The sequence below is a fragment of the Schistocerca cancellata genome, unplaced genomic scaffold (genome assembly GCF_023864275.1).
Source record: "Schistocerca cancellata isolate TAMUIC-IGC-003103 unplaced genomic scaffold, iqSchCanc2.1 HiC_scaffold_838, whole genome shotgun sequence".
Taxonomy (NCBI): Eukaryota; Metazoa; Arthropoda; class Insecta; order Orthoptera; family Acrididae; genus Schistocerca; species Schistocerca cancellata.
Genome location: NW_026046849.1, coordinates 140,001 through 155,000, shown reverse-complemented (window position 1 = coordinate 155,000; position 15,000 = coordinate 140,001). Strand labels below are relative to the sequence as shown.

Genomic DNA, 15,000 nt, shown 5'->3' with positions numbered 1-15,000 from the left:
CGAAGTGTGCTTGCGTGAATAACGCGTGGTCAACGGTTCGCGCGCGCCCCCTGGTCCCGACGCCATCAACGTCCACAATCAACAGACCATACCGCACGATGTTGACAATGCCGCCCACAGGCACAACACAGCCATCTTTGGGAATGTGACCAAACTACATTGCCATCCGGCCCAGAAACGACACCTCCATCTACAGGAATCCAACGAAACTACGCCAACCATACCTCCAAAACACGGCACCGCCATCTATGACAATGTGACGAAACCACATGCAATAGCTCCATCTACGCGAATCGGACGACACTACGTCCACCATGGCGAGCGCACCACAAACAAAAATACCGCCATCTGCAGGTCCCCCGCAACATGACCTGCTGCACCGACGATACCGCCATCTAGGCGACGCCACGCCGACTACAACATCGCTAGGTCCCACAGTGCCCAGTTTTCGACGCCACCCACAAAGCCTGCATCATCTGTCCACCACAGGAGCCCCAACGCCAGTGCCTGCGCCGCACGAGGTCGTCGACCGACAATCGCTCCACCCGCACCCGCACCCGCACGTGCCCCACCCCAACCGCCCAAATCGCAACTCCAGCGGATGAACGGCGGACTCTTCCCACACTCGTAACGTGCAATCCACCCCTATATCTTGCGTTTCATGAAGAGTTATATGCAATATGCCATATTCCCGCTGTCCCTATACATGCTCTAAGTAGCTCGCTTGCTACAGCAGCAGCAGCACCACCTCCGCGCGCTTCCCTGGGGGCACTGAACCGCAGGACGCGAGACCCCACGCCCTGTGGCAAACAGGGCTCCTCTCAGAATATGGACGGTCCCTACCCCGCACAACGATGACGGTGTGGGGGCCATTTTACGACACCGGTTCCTGCGGTGCCAACGCTGTCGTAGAGTCGATACTCCATCTTTGGTAGAAGGCAACCATTCCGCTGTAAATGAGTACGTCGCTCGTAGTTCAGTCACCTCGCAGCACTGCTCAGTAAACTATGCATGCCCACATAGATAGATCAAATACGCAAATGCCCCTATACATGCTGAACGTCTGTGCAAACAAAAGTAACCACACGTCACCCACACACTCTATCACACACTACTCTCTGCCTGTAACAGACACAGATTCAATAATTAAGCGCCAGCATGGACCAACGTCCGGTGCATCCTATGCGCCACAATACACCAACCAGACTATGATAACCAGGCCAGGAGGTCCAATCATAAAACACAATATCCCACTCGTCCGACAACCACAATTGCTCAGATAAGCCATCAACACCCACACATGTCCTACACAGGGGTGCACCCAACATCACCACACTCCATCGTCTTACAGCACAAATACACCGGCGGGAATGAAACACACAGGTCTGCCGCAACCACAGACACGGCGCGCCCCCCTCTCACTAGCGAAAAGCGCATCCCGACGTGACATACCTCCTTTGACACACTGACGCTGCCTCGCGCATCCACTTCCTACGGTCAATATCAACGAACCTCGCCCCCCCCCCCCCCAACACGCCATCCCATACCACATTGTGTACCGTACCCAAACATAACATGTACTGTACTACAACGCAATGTGTACCATAAAACAACCCAGTTTGTACCTTAACCTAACCTATGTCACCTTAACCTAACCTATGTCACCTTAACCTAACCTATGTCACCTTAACCTAACCTATGTCACCTTAACCTAACCTATGTCACCTTAACCTAACCTATGTCACCTTAACCTAACCTATGTCACCTTAACCTAACCTATGTCACCTTAACCTAACCTATGTCACCTTAACCTAACCTATGTCACCTTAACCTAACCTATGTCACCTTAACCTAACCTATGTCACCTTAACCTAACCTATGTCACCTTAACCTAACCTATGTCACCTTAACCTAACCTATGTCACCTTAACCTAACCTATGTCACCTTAACCTAACCTATGTCACCTTAACCTAACCCATCTTGCACCCTAACCTAACCTATGTTGCACCTTAACCTAACCTATGTCGCACCTTAACCTAACCTATTTTGCACCGTTACCTAACTCAATATGCACCGCAATGTAACTCAATATGCACCGCAATGTAACGCAATTTGTACCGCAATTTGTACCGCAATGTAATGCAATTTGTACCGCAATGTAATGCAATTTGTACCGCAATGTAATGCAATTTGTACCGCAATGTAATGCAATTTGTACCGCAATGTAATGCAATTTGTGCCGCAATCTACCCCAAGTTGTGCCGCAATCTACCCCAAGTTGTGCCGCAATCTACCCCAAGTTGTGCCGCAATCTACCCCAAGTTGTGCCGCAATCTACCCCACGTCGTGCCCCAACGTGACCCAGGTTGTGCCCCAACGTGACCCAGGTTGTGCCCGAACCTGACCCAGGTTGTGCCCGAACCTGACCCAGGTTGTGCCCGAACCTGACCCAGGTTGTGCCCGAACCTGACCCAGGTTGTGCCCGAACCTGACCCAGGTTGTGCCCGAACCTGACCCAGGTTGTGCCCGAACCTGACCCAGGTTGTGCCCGAACCTGACCCAGGTTGTGCCCGAACCTGACCCAGGTTGTGCCCGAACCTGACCCAGGTTGTGCCCGAACCTGACCCAGGTTGTGCCCGAACCTGACCCAGGTTGTGCCCGAACCTGACCCAGGTTGTGCCTTAACCTGACCCAGGTTGTGCCTTAACCTGACCCAGGTTGTGCCTTAACCTGACCCAGGTTGTGCCTTAACCTGACCCAGGTTGTGCCTTAACCTGACCCAGGTTGTGCCTTAACCTGACCCAGGTTGTGCCTTAACCTGACCCAGGTTGTGCCTTAACCTGACCCAGGTTGTGCCTTAACCTGACCCAGGTTGTGCCTTAACCTGACCCAGGTTGTGCCTTACCCTGCTCTGTAATTGGCATATGACACGTTACATTAATGTATTGTTGTCCAACCGCAACCCGCTCAGAATAGTTCGCGACTCGCACTCCCCGGTCTCATGTGTATCGTTTCATGTTCAACACGTCGCAAGTGTTGCTTCCTTTTTACATGCTCACGCTATACACTGTAATGTGGACGCCAGCAGGACGTACATCGCCCCCCCCCCACCCTTCCCCCTTCCCCCTGCCTTCGCAAGCTGGTCGGTCAGGTGCATGCCGAAGCACTCAGTCTACGTCGTGTTCTGTCCTGTGTCCACTGTCCGCCGATGTACGCCTAACCCACACACTGTACTGCACAGCGGTCCTCATGTACTGAATGATACACTCTGGCACATGTGTGACCGTACAAAGACTGCGGTGAACCATACCGTCCAGATGTTGTGCACACAGCTACGTGTCATCTCGCCATAACAGCTGCATTGCAGTGTGGTACGCCATAGAGACGTGTGGGAGTAATGGACGCGGTGGATGGCGATCAGCATGAGCCGTCTGTTCATGTAGTGGCGCGTGTATGCAGACGTAGTAGTCTCTTCTCACACAATGTGATAGCACGGTGCCCCGCGTTCCACATCTGCGACATGCTACAGAGGCCGGTTGACAGTTGGTCGCGCAATGGACATCGCATACGTACGGGGGCACCTTCCACGTGCCCTCTAGTTGGGCACATTTTGTTGCGTGGATGTGAGCGGACGTATTGTGTCTTGACACCTGACAGGCAGGCATGCAATAATAGTTGACTTTGCAAACGGGGATGGACGTGTACGTTTACTGGTGACGTTACGCAAATGAACAACTGGTAACCCGTTGTGGTGCGGTTGTCCTTGCTGGAGGTACATCTGTGAGGGCAACGATCGGTACAGCTACGAAGCGGTCCCCACCATACCAACGAACGTGAATGTGAATCTGGGTGTGAAGCGATACGCGGCTGTGGGTGGGTGGGACTGTCCCCGGCCGGTGAGGGGGGGCCGCCCGGCGTGCTGGCCGCGCGGTGCGTGGGCGCACGCGCTACAGCCGGCTGGTGGGGGCGCCCAGTGGCAGGCGCGCCGGCCGACGGACGCGGCAGGCGGCGCAGCTGCGCGCCGGGGCACCCTGCGCGCGGCGCCGTGCAGCCAAAGTGGGTCCTCGCCGGCCCGGTGCGAAGCGCGGTGGACATCTGCAGTGTGCTGGTCCGATTGAGGACTGTGTGCGTTGAGGATGCGCCGCCGCCCGGCACTCGGCGCCGCGACGCCGTCTGCTGCTCGGTCGCCCCAGCGGTTCTCGCTGGTGGTTTGTATCGCAGTTGTGCAGACGTGTTGGCACGTGCGCTGTGCTGGGAGAGTTCGCTTCGGCACCCACGTGGGGCCTTTTCCCTTCTGTGGCGCTGGCGTTGGAGCTGCCGGTCACCGTAGGTGGCGCGTGTTGTCTCCCGCCGGCAATGCCACGACAGCACGCTCCCGGGCCTCTGTCGGCAGCGGCAAGCTCAGTTGGGAGCACGGGTGGTCGCACCTAAAGCGTCTACTCGCCTAACTCCGGGCGATTGCGCCTCTCTCGAACCCGACCAAGTACTTAGGACGGCGCTGCGCGCCGCCGGGACCTGAGAGGGTTTCGAGGTGTATTGTGCAGGGGAGCTCAGCCTCCTCCTGTTTGCAGAATAATTGAGCGGACGCTTGCGTGTTCGCGCGGGCCCCCGGGACACACTCCCGGGCGGCCGGCTGCTCAGCTCTAGTTGACGCAGCTCCCTGGTTGATCCTGCCAGTAGTCATATGCTTGTCTCAAAGATTAAGCCATGCATGTCTCAGTACAAGCCGCATTAAGGTGAAACCGCGAATGGCTCATTAAATCAGTTATGGTTCCTTAGATCGTACCCACGTTACTTGGATAACTGTGGTAATTCTAGAGCTAATACATGCAAACAGAGTCCCGACCAGAGATGGAAGGGACGCTTTTATTAGATCAAAACCAATCGGTCGGCTCGTCCGGTCCGTTTGCCTTGGTGACTCTGAATAACTTTGGGCTGATCGCACGGTCCTCGTACCGGCGACGCATCTTTCAAATGTCTGCCTTATCAACTGTCGATGGTAGGTTCTGCGCCTACCATGGTTGTAACGGGTAACGGGGAATCAGGGTTCGATTCCGGAGAGGGAGCCTGAGAAACGGCTACCACATCCAAGGAAGGCAGCAGGCGCGCAAATTACCCACTCCCGGCACGGGGAGGTAGTGACGAAAAATAACGATACGGGACTCATCCGAGGCCCCGTAATCGGAATGAGTACACTTTAAATCCTTTAACGAGTATCTATTGGAGGGCAAGTCTGGTGCCAGCAGCCGCGGTAATTCCAGCTCCAATAGCGTATATTAAAGTTGTTGCGGTTAAAAAGCTCGTAGTTGGATTTGTGTCCCACGCTGTTGGTTCACCGCCCGTCGGTGTTTAACTGGCATGTATCGTGGGACGTCCTGCCGGTGGGGCGAGCCGAAGGCGTGCGACCGCCTCGTGCGTGTTCGTGCGTCCCGAGGCGGACCCCGTTGAAATCCTACCAAGGTGCTCTTTATTGAGTGTCTGGGTGGGCCGGCACGTTTACTTTGAACAAATTAGAGTGCTTAAAGCAGGCAAGCCCGCCTGAATACTGTGTGCATGGAATAATGGAATAGGACCTCGGTTCTATTTTGTTGGTTTTCGGAACCCGAGGTAATGATTAATAGGGACAGGCGGGGGCATTCGTATTGCGACGTTAGAGGTGAAATTCTTGGATCGTCGCAAGACGAACAGAAGCGAAAGCATTTGCCAAGTATGTTTTCATTAATCAAGAACGAAAGTTAGAGGTTCGAAGGCGATCAGATACCGCCCTAGTTCTAACCATAAACGATGCCAGCCAGCGATCCGCCGCAGTTCCTCCGATGACTCGGCGGGCAGCCTCCGGGAAACCAAAGCTTTTGGGTTCCGGGGGAAGTATGGTTGCAAAGCTGAAACTTAAAGGAATTGACGGAAGGGCACCACCAGGAGTGGAGCCTGCGGCTTAATTTGACTCAACACGGGAAACCTCACCAGGCCCGGACACCGGAAGGATTGACAGATTGATAGCTCTTTCTTGATTCGGTGGGTGGTGGTGCATGGCCGTTCTTAGTTGGTGGAGCGATTTGTCTGGTTAATTCCGATAACGAACGAGACTCTAGCCTGCTAACTAGTCGCGTGACATCCTTCGTGCTGTCAGCGATTACTTTTCTTCTTAGAGGGACAGGCGGCTTCTAGCCGCACGAGATTGAGCAATAACAGGTCTGTGATGCCCTTAGATGTTCTGGGCCGCACGCGCGCTACACTGAAGGAATCAGCGTGTCTTCCTAGGCCGAAAGGTCGGGGTAACCCGCTGAACCTCCTTCGTGCTAGGGATTGGGGCTTGCAATTGTTCCCCATGAACGAGGAATTCCCAGTAAGCGCGAGTCATAAGCTCGCGTTGATTACGTCCCTGCCCTTTGTACACACCGCCCGTCGCTACTACCGATTGAATGATTTAGTGAGGTCTTCGGACTGGTACGCGGCATCGACTCTGTCGTTGCCGATGCTACCGGAAAGATGACCAAACTTGATCATTTAGAGGAAGTAAAAGTCGTAACAAGGTTTCCGTAGGTGAACCTGCGGAAGGATCATTACCGACTAGACTGCATGTCTTTCGATGTGCGTGTCGTGTCGCGCAACACGCTACCTGTACGGCAGCAGCCGTGCGCCGCGTGCGGAACCACGCGTGCCTCTCAAAACTAACTGAAAAATGTTGTGTGGTACGAGCGCTGAAGCTCTGGAGCGGCTGGCCTGCGGCACCTGGCGCCTGGCGCCGGTTTTGAATGACTTTCGCCCGAGTGCCTGTCCGCTCCGGTGTGGAGCCGTACGACGCCCATCGGCCGTGAGGCCGTTGGACACAGAACGCTGGAACAGGGGCCGTCAAACGCCTCAGTCCCGCCTATGCAACTGTTTTGAAAGAGACAGTGGAAACTAACAGAAAAGATCACCCAGGACGGTGGATCACTCGGCTCGTGGGTCGATGAAGAACGCAGCAAATTGCGCGTCGACATGTGAACTGCAGGACACATGAACATCGACGTTTCGAACGCACATTGCGGTCCATGGATTCCGTTCCCGGGCCACGTCTGGCTGAGGGTCGGCTACGTATACTGAAGCGCGCGGCGTTTGTCCCGCTTCGGAGACCTGGGAGTGTCGTGGCCGCCTGTGGGGCCGGCCGCGTCTCCTCAAACGTGCGATGCGCGCCCGTCGCCTGGCGGTTCGCATACCGGTACTTTCTCGGTAGCGTGCACAGCCGGCTGGCGGTGTGGCGTGCGACACCTCGTACAACGACCTCAGAGCAGGCGAGACTACCCGCTGAATTTAAGCATATTACTAAGCGGAGGAAAAGAAACTAACAAGGATTCCCCCAGTAGCGGCGAGCGAACAGGGAAGAGTCCAGCACCGAACCCCGCAGGCTGCCGCCTGTCGTGGCATGTGGTGTTTGGGAGGGTCCACTACCCCGACGCCTCGCGCCGAGCCCAAGTCCAACTTGAATGAGGCCACGGCCCGTAGAGGGTGCCAGGCCCGTAGCGGCCGGTGCGAGCGTCGGCGGGACCTCTCCTTCGAGTCGGGTTGCTTGAGAGTGCAGCTCCAAGTGGGTGGTAAACTCCATCTGAGACTAAATATGACCACGAGACCGATAGCGAACAAGTACCGTGAGGGAAAGTTGAAAAGAACTTTGAAGAGAGAGTTCAAAAGTACGTGAAACCGTTCTGGGGTAAACGTGAGAAGTCCGAAAGGTCGAACGGGTGAGATTCACGCCCATCCGGCCACTGGCTCCCGCCCTCGGCAGATGGGGCCGGCCGCCCGCGCGGAGCAATCCGCGGCGGGGTCGTGTCCGGTTGCCTTTCCACTCGCCGCGGGGTGGGGCCGTTCCGGTGTGCGGTGGGCCGCACTTCTCCCCTAGTAGGACGTCGCGACCCGCTGGGTGCCGGCCTACGGCCCGGGTGCGCAGCCTGTCCTTCCGCGGGCCTCGGTTCGCGTCTGTTGGGCAGAGCCCCGGTGTCCTGGCTGGCTGCTCGGCGGTATATCTGGAGGAGTCGATTCGCCCCTTTGGGCGCTCGGGCTCCCGGCAAGCGCGCGCGGTTCTTCCCGGATGACGGACCTACCTGGCCCGGCCCCGGACCCGCGCCGCTGTTGGCTCGGGATGCTCTCGGGCGGAATAATCGCTCCCGTCAGCGGCGCTTCAGCTTTGGACAATTTCACGACCCGTCTTGAAACACGGACCAAGGAGTCTAACATGTGCGCGAGTCATTGGGCTGTACGAAACCTAAAGGCGTAATGAAAGTGAAGGTCTCGCCTTGCGCGGGCCGAGGGAGGATGGGGCTTCCCCGCCCTTCACGGGGCGGCGGCCTCCGCACTCCCGGGGCGTCTCGTCCTCATTGCGAGGTGAGGCGCACCTAGAGCGTACACGTTGGGACCCGAAAGATGGTGAACTATGCCTGGCCAGGACGAAGTCAGGGGAAACCCTGATGGAGGTCCGTAGCGATTCTGACGTGCAAATCGATCGTCGGAGCTGGGTATAGGGGCGAAAGACTAATCGAACCATCTAGTAGCTGGTTCCCTCCGAAGTTTCCCTCAGGATAGCTGGTGCTCGTACGAGTCTCATCCGGTAAAGCGAATGATTAGAGGCCTTGGGGCCGAAACGACCTCAACCTATTCTCAAACTTTAAATGGGTGAGATCTCCGGCTTGCTTGATATGCTGAAGCCGCGAGCAAACGACTCGGATCGGAGTGCCAAGTGGGCCACTTTTGGTAAGCAGAACTGGCGCTGTGGGATGAACCAAACGCCGAGTTAAGGCGCCCGAATCGACGCTCATGGGAAACCATGAAAGGCGTTGGTTGCTTAAGACAGCAGGACGGTGGCCATGGAAGTCGGAATCCGCTAAGGAGTGTGTAACAACTCACCTGCCGAAGCAACTAGCCCTGAAAATGGATGGCGCTGAAGCGTCGTGCCTATACTCGGCCGTCAGTCTGGCAGTCATGGCCGGTCCTTGCGGCCGGCCGCGAAGCCCTGACGAGTAGGAGGGTCGCGGCGGTGGGCGCAGAAGGGTCTGGGCGTGAGCCTGCCTGGAGCCGCCGTCGGTGCAGATCTTGGTGGTAGTAGCAAATACTCCAGCGAGGCCCTGGAGGGCTGACGCGGAGAAGGGTTTCGTGTGAACAGCCGTTGCACACGAGTCAGTCGATCCTAAGCCCTAGGAGAAATCCGATGTTGATGGGGGCCGTCATAGCATGATGCACTTTGTGCTGGCCCCCGTTGGGCGAAAGGGAATCCGGTTCCTATTCCGGAACCCGGCAGCGGAACCGATACAAGTCGGGCCCCTCTTTTAGAGATGCTCGTCGGGGTAACCCAAAAGGACCCGGAGACGCCGTCGGGAGATCGGGGAAGAGTTTTCTTTTCTGCATGAGCGTTCGAGTTCCCTGGAATCCTCTAGCAGGGAGATAGGGTTTGGAACGCGAAGAGCACCGCAGTTGCGGCGGTGTCCCGATCTTCCCCTCGGACCTTGAAAATCCGGGAGAGGGCCACGTGGAGGTGTCGCGCCGGTTCGTACCCATATCCGCAGCAGGTCTCCAAGGTGAAGAGCCTCTAGTCGATAGAATAATGTAGGTAAGGGAAGTCGGCAAATTGGATCCGTAACTTCGGGATAAGGATTGGCTCTGAGGATCGGGGCGTGTCGGGCTTGGTCGGGAAGTGGGTCAGCGCTAACGTGCCGGGCCTGGGCGAGGTGAGTGCCGTAGGGGTGCCGGTAAGTGCGGGCGTTTAGCGCGGGCGTGGTCTGCTCTCGCCGTTGGTTGGCCTCGTGCTGGCCGGCGGTGCAGGATGCGCGCGCCTGCGCGGCGTTCGTGCCCCGGTGCTTCAACCTGCGCGCAGGATCCGAGCTCGGTCCCGTGCCTTGGCCTCCCACGGATCTTCCTTGCTGCGAGGCCGCGTCCGCCTTAGCGTGCTCCTCCGGGGGCGCGCGGGTGCGCGGATTCTCTTCGGCCGCCATTCAACGATCAACTCAGAACTGGCACGGACTGGGGGAATCCGACTGTCTAATTAAAACAAAGCATTGCGATGGCCCTAGCGGGTGTTGACGCAATGTGATTTCTGCCCAGTGCTCTGAATGTCAACGTGAAGAAATTCAAGCAAGCGCGGGTAAACGGCGGGAGTAACTATGACTCTCTTAAGGTAGCCAAATGCCTCGTCATCTAATTAGTGACGCGCATGAATGGATTAACGAGATTCCCGCTGTCCCTATCTACTCCGCGTCCTCGTCGCGTGCGGTCGAGCCTCGCGTGCGCTCCCGTTCTTTCGGCGTTTTGGGTGGGAAAAACGTGTGCGAACGAGCTGAAATTTGGCACAGTGCTTCGCGTCGTGACCATACAACGTGTGTAGAATTTTCTTTGCCGTCGCTCGAACCGTTTTTTAGTTGTCGTGAAATTTTCGAAATTCGAAATTTCCGTGTTTTTCTGTATATGTATGGAGTTTTTGGTGTTTGTGAAGTGCTTCATCGACGCAGACTACATCGTGGAACGTCGCTGACGCATTACCAGCATCATCTAACAGGTATTTTTATCCGTTTTTCTCCAATTATCGATGTTTTCCTAATCCCGTGATGTACCTAAATTCCGGGGATTTTTCCACCTGAGTGGGACTGAATGGGCGCAATTAACCGTATTTCAGTTGATAATGCACGGTAAAGTGGTCCACTGTGCCCAGGAACTGCTCTTTTGGTGGTCATGAGCTGCCCTTTGTCTTCCGCGCGTTCCGCGTGTGTTTAGAAATCCGCTCCCATCCGTCCAGTGCAAGGGGTTAGCTAGCATCCAAGCACACGGCTGTATTCTTGGAGTTTTTCTCTATCAGATAGTGCCTAAAAAACTGTCTCTTCCTTTGTTAGTTTCAAAGTTACAGGCAATCGTAGCGAAGAATACGTGGTAACCACGTGGCGACCGGAAGTTGCCGATTTTCACCCAAAAACCGGGCGGAGGAAAAAATCCGAGCCCACCGGTTTGTAAACGTCCTCATGCTCCATCAGACGACGTAGGAAAATTAGGGTGTCTCTTTCAAGATTTAACAATTATATCGGTTTTCCGTACGGCCGCGCACACGCGTTGCCGTCCAGCCGCGCTTGCCGCGCTGTGTCTGTTCACTCGTATTAACAGGGCCAGCGCCTTCTCGAGCAAAAACCGAGCATCAGGGCCGTGTACCCAGCTTAATCCCCTCTCAAATGGAGCAGTTTAAGAAGTATTTTCCTTCCATGGATTAAGACATATCCTCTGTATTCTGTCATAGTCCGCAGTCCTTCACGCGGTTAAGAATTTGTTACCCAATATAGGAATAAGTTGAAGGTAAATGCCATGTGCACTGTCTAGAAGTCCATTTATTACCCTCTCGATCCCCAGCGAGAAAAGGCTAGGTCTTTCTCACACTTGCCGAACAGCAGCCACTTTTGTCCAGTGTGAGCGATAGTACCCGCATGCCTAATCGCGGGTTCACGTAAATTTGCCCCCTGCCGCTGCCAACTCACCAAAAGTATAGGTATAAATATTGTTCTAGTACGTAAGATCCTTCTATCATCACATAATGTCTTCTTCGGTGCAAATGGCTTGTAAAGTTAGTAATTGAAATTAAAATAGTGGAGCAGTGCGTACCGCTCGGCTGGGAGGCGTGCGCATCCGATGTTTCCTTCCGCTACTATTTAAGAAACAAATTTTGCCGTAGATGATAGGTTGTTACTTCTGTTTTTGGCTGTGTTAGTTTAGGATTAAGGCCTGTGGAAGTGATGTCGTGTGTACCGTGCAGCTTGCCGGAATGTGGATACAGTAATCGGCAAAATTCATGCCGTTACCAAAGCTACAAATAACCATTGTGAATATCTTTCTGTATCCTACTCCCTTCTCAGTTCAAGCCAGTGTTTAGTATTTTAAAGATGTCTCTTGTGCTGTAGGTTAGGCATTTAGGTTTTAAAAGGAATCTTGTGCGTGCATTTAGGTTTTAAAAGGAATCTTGTGCGTGCTGAGTAGCCAGCGTGCGCGTGCATACGAGCAGTGACAGAAAACTGCAAGTTTTCTACCGATACAGTAGCTCTTAAAATCTTATTAGGTAATATATTGATAGTGTAGTCTTCCCCTAGTTCTAATATGATCTTGCTTTCCATTACTTGCTGAATAAGTCTGAGGAACTAAAATGACATAAATTTAAGTCACGAGTGTAGCAAAAAGCAGTGCAAAATGTATTGTTACATCTCGTAATTCTATGATAGATTAGGCCACGTATTTAGCAGATAGCAGATAACCATCGTGAATATCATTCTGTAGCTTACTTCCTTCTCTTTTCAAACCAGTGTTTAGTGTTTAAAGATGTCTCTTGTGCTGTAGGGTAGGCATTTAGGTTTTGAAAGGAATCTTGTGTGTGCTGTGTAGCCAGCATACGAGCAGTGACACTAAACTGCAAGTTTTCTACCGATACAGTAGATCTTAAAATCTTATTAGGTAATATATTGATAGTGTAGTCTTCCCCTAGTTCTAATATGATCTTGCTTTCCATCACTTGCTAAATAGTCTGAGAAACTAAATGACATAAATTTAAGTCACGAGTGTAGCAAAAAGCAGTGCAAAAATTTTTTCGTTACATCTCGTAATTCTATGATAGATTAGGCAACACGTTTAGTAGATAGGGTAGTGTGTTGGGCGGTGAGAATCGACTTGTATATGAGCCATTAACGCCCTATAGCGATATCACGGCCTAAAGGACTGAGCGTACCAGAGTAACTGCCCCAAAATGGGGCTCAGCAAAGAGAGTCTCGGAGCAGCAAATGAACCTGGTGCAAACTCTGTGGTCACCACAGACAAGGAGGACTCAGGAAGATGCTCAGATCTCCAGGAAATGGTGAACATCAGGGAAGAGATGGAAGCCTTCATCTTTAATGACACAAATAAGATAAACAATGGACAAAAAAGATTCATTCTAGGGAAGCTATCTGAATACGAACAGATACTGAAGAAGTATCAGATGGAGATCCTAGAACTCAAAACAGAGCTAAGGTGCGTGAAGACCCTGGAAACAAATGCTTCATCAGAGGTCGAAAGCTATGCCAGCAAGGCAGCTGCCAAACCAGCACCTAAACAACAGCCCATAAAAACGCAACATTCGAAAGTGCTAATGATCAAGCCAGCAGAAGGCTATCAGAAAACTGGAGAGGAAGTCGAAGAAACTGTAAGAAACCTTATTTCAACATCGCTGAAGGATGTTCGCATATCAAGATGCAAGAAGACCAGAGAAAATGGCATTGTCCTCTAAGTCCCTAATGACCAGGACGTTGATAAAATCAGGAAGTGTGGTGCAGTAACACAATCTGGATTAACAGTCTCAGATCCAAAAAAGAGAAACCCAAAGATAATAATCTTTGATGTTCCGAGGAACACAAATGAGGAGGAATTGAAAATGGAACTATACGAGAGAAACCTCGCAAGACTTAACATTCAGAGGGAGGAGGTTATGGAGGGTACCAAGGTACTGTTTAAGACTGGTCCGAGAAACAGGGAAGAGGCAAACCTAGTGCTGGAAGTAACAACAAAGGTGTGGAACAGTCTGTCTAAACAAGGTCGCGTCTACATAAATTGCACCTCTCACAAAGTGCAGGACTATAACAATATAAGCAGATGCTTTAAATGCCAGGGTCATGGACACACAGCAGCAAAGTGTAAAAATGCAGAAACTACCTGCGGCCACTGTGCAGAATCAGGACACACTTTCAAAGAATGCACAAAAAAGAACCAACAGGCCCAATGTGCAAACTGCAAGCGTGCGAAGAAGCCGCATACTCATGCAGTGACTGACAAAACATGCCCAGAATACATTAGGATCAAGACAATACAAAACAGTAGAACTGACTATGGACAATAACAACAATGGAGTGCCACAACGAGGAAGAAGAATGCAGACAGGAACACAGTACAGAGACATAAAAATATTACAGATAAATGGGCAAAGAGCAAGGATAGTTCCAGACCAACTGGCGCACCGAATCCTTGAGGAAAACATAGATGTGCTATTGATCCAAGAGCCCTACTGTCTCAATAATATCGTAGGTGGATATCCACCAGATTTCCAACTTATGTACAACTCTAAAGATGGTCCACCAAAGGCAGCAATAGCAACCAGATCTCAAGTGATAACAGCTATGCAGCTGACAAACTTCAGCAATACCCACATGGCTGTCGCCAGCATTAACGGAGAATTTGGGGAAATGTACATAGCCAGTATATACTGCCAATATGGGGCACCTATAGACGAATTCCTGCAAAAATTAGACACTCTCCTGGATCAGCTAGAAGGGAAACCGGTCATAGTAGGACTGGACTCGAACGCAAACTCACCAATCTGGTATAGTTCCATGACAGATGAAGCGGGCAGAATGCTTGAAGACTTCATCGCACAAAGAGGACTAATAGTGATGAACGAAATGTCAGACCTCACAACATACTGTGGCCCAAATGGACAAAGCAACATCGATGTGACAATCTGTACTCCCCCAGCAGCCAGAGCTCTGTGCAACTGGATGATTCATGAGGAATGGACATCAAGTGACCACAGGGCTATAACATACAATATCAAAGCACCCCAAAGGAGGAGAGAGACAGAGAAATTGGCGACATATAACACAAACTTTGCAAAGTGGCCCATCTTTGACAAACAGCTTGTCAAGTCCACAGAGAACTGGCCACAGGGGACAAACGGTGTAAATGGAATGGCTACCAGACTGCAGGAAGCTATCTATGAATCCTGCAGCAGATCCATGAGAAAGCGAACTCGTGTGCAGAGCCCAGTTCCATGGTGGAGTGCAACTCTTGCTGACTTGAGGCGTGACACCATATCTGCACGACGTACATTACAGCGAGCACGGAGAAGTAACAACCACACTGCTACAGAAGAAGCAAAACAGCACTACAACAGGACGAAAAACAAATATAACAGAGAAATCGTCCAAGCCAAAGAGAAGACCTGGAAAAAGTGGGTATCTGACTGTGATCAGAATGACCCC

General features: G+C 52.6%; 2 non-coding genes across 2 annotated transcripts; both read left to right on the top strand.

Annotated features, from left to right (window-relative positions):
* Positions 1-4,658: 4,658 nt before the first annotated feature.
* Positions 4,659-6,567, top strand: LOC126147004 (small subunit ribosomal RNA). Its single transcript, XR_007529900.1, has one exon. It is a non-coding gene; the product is annotated as a small subunit ribosomal RNA (ribosomal RNA).
* Positions 6,568-6,918: 351 nt separating this feature from the next.
* LOC126146974 (5.8S ribosomal RNA) lies at positions 6,919-7,073 on the top strand. Its single transcript, XR_007529871.1, has one exon. It is a non-coding gene; the product is annotated as a 5.8S ribosomal RNA (ribosomal RNA).
* Positions 7,074-15,000: the final 7,927 nt, after the last annotated feature.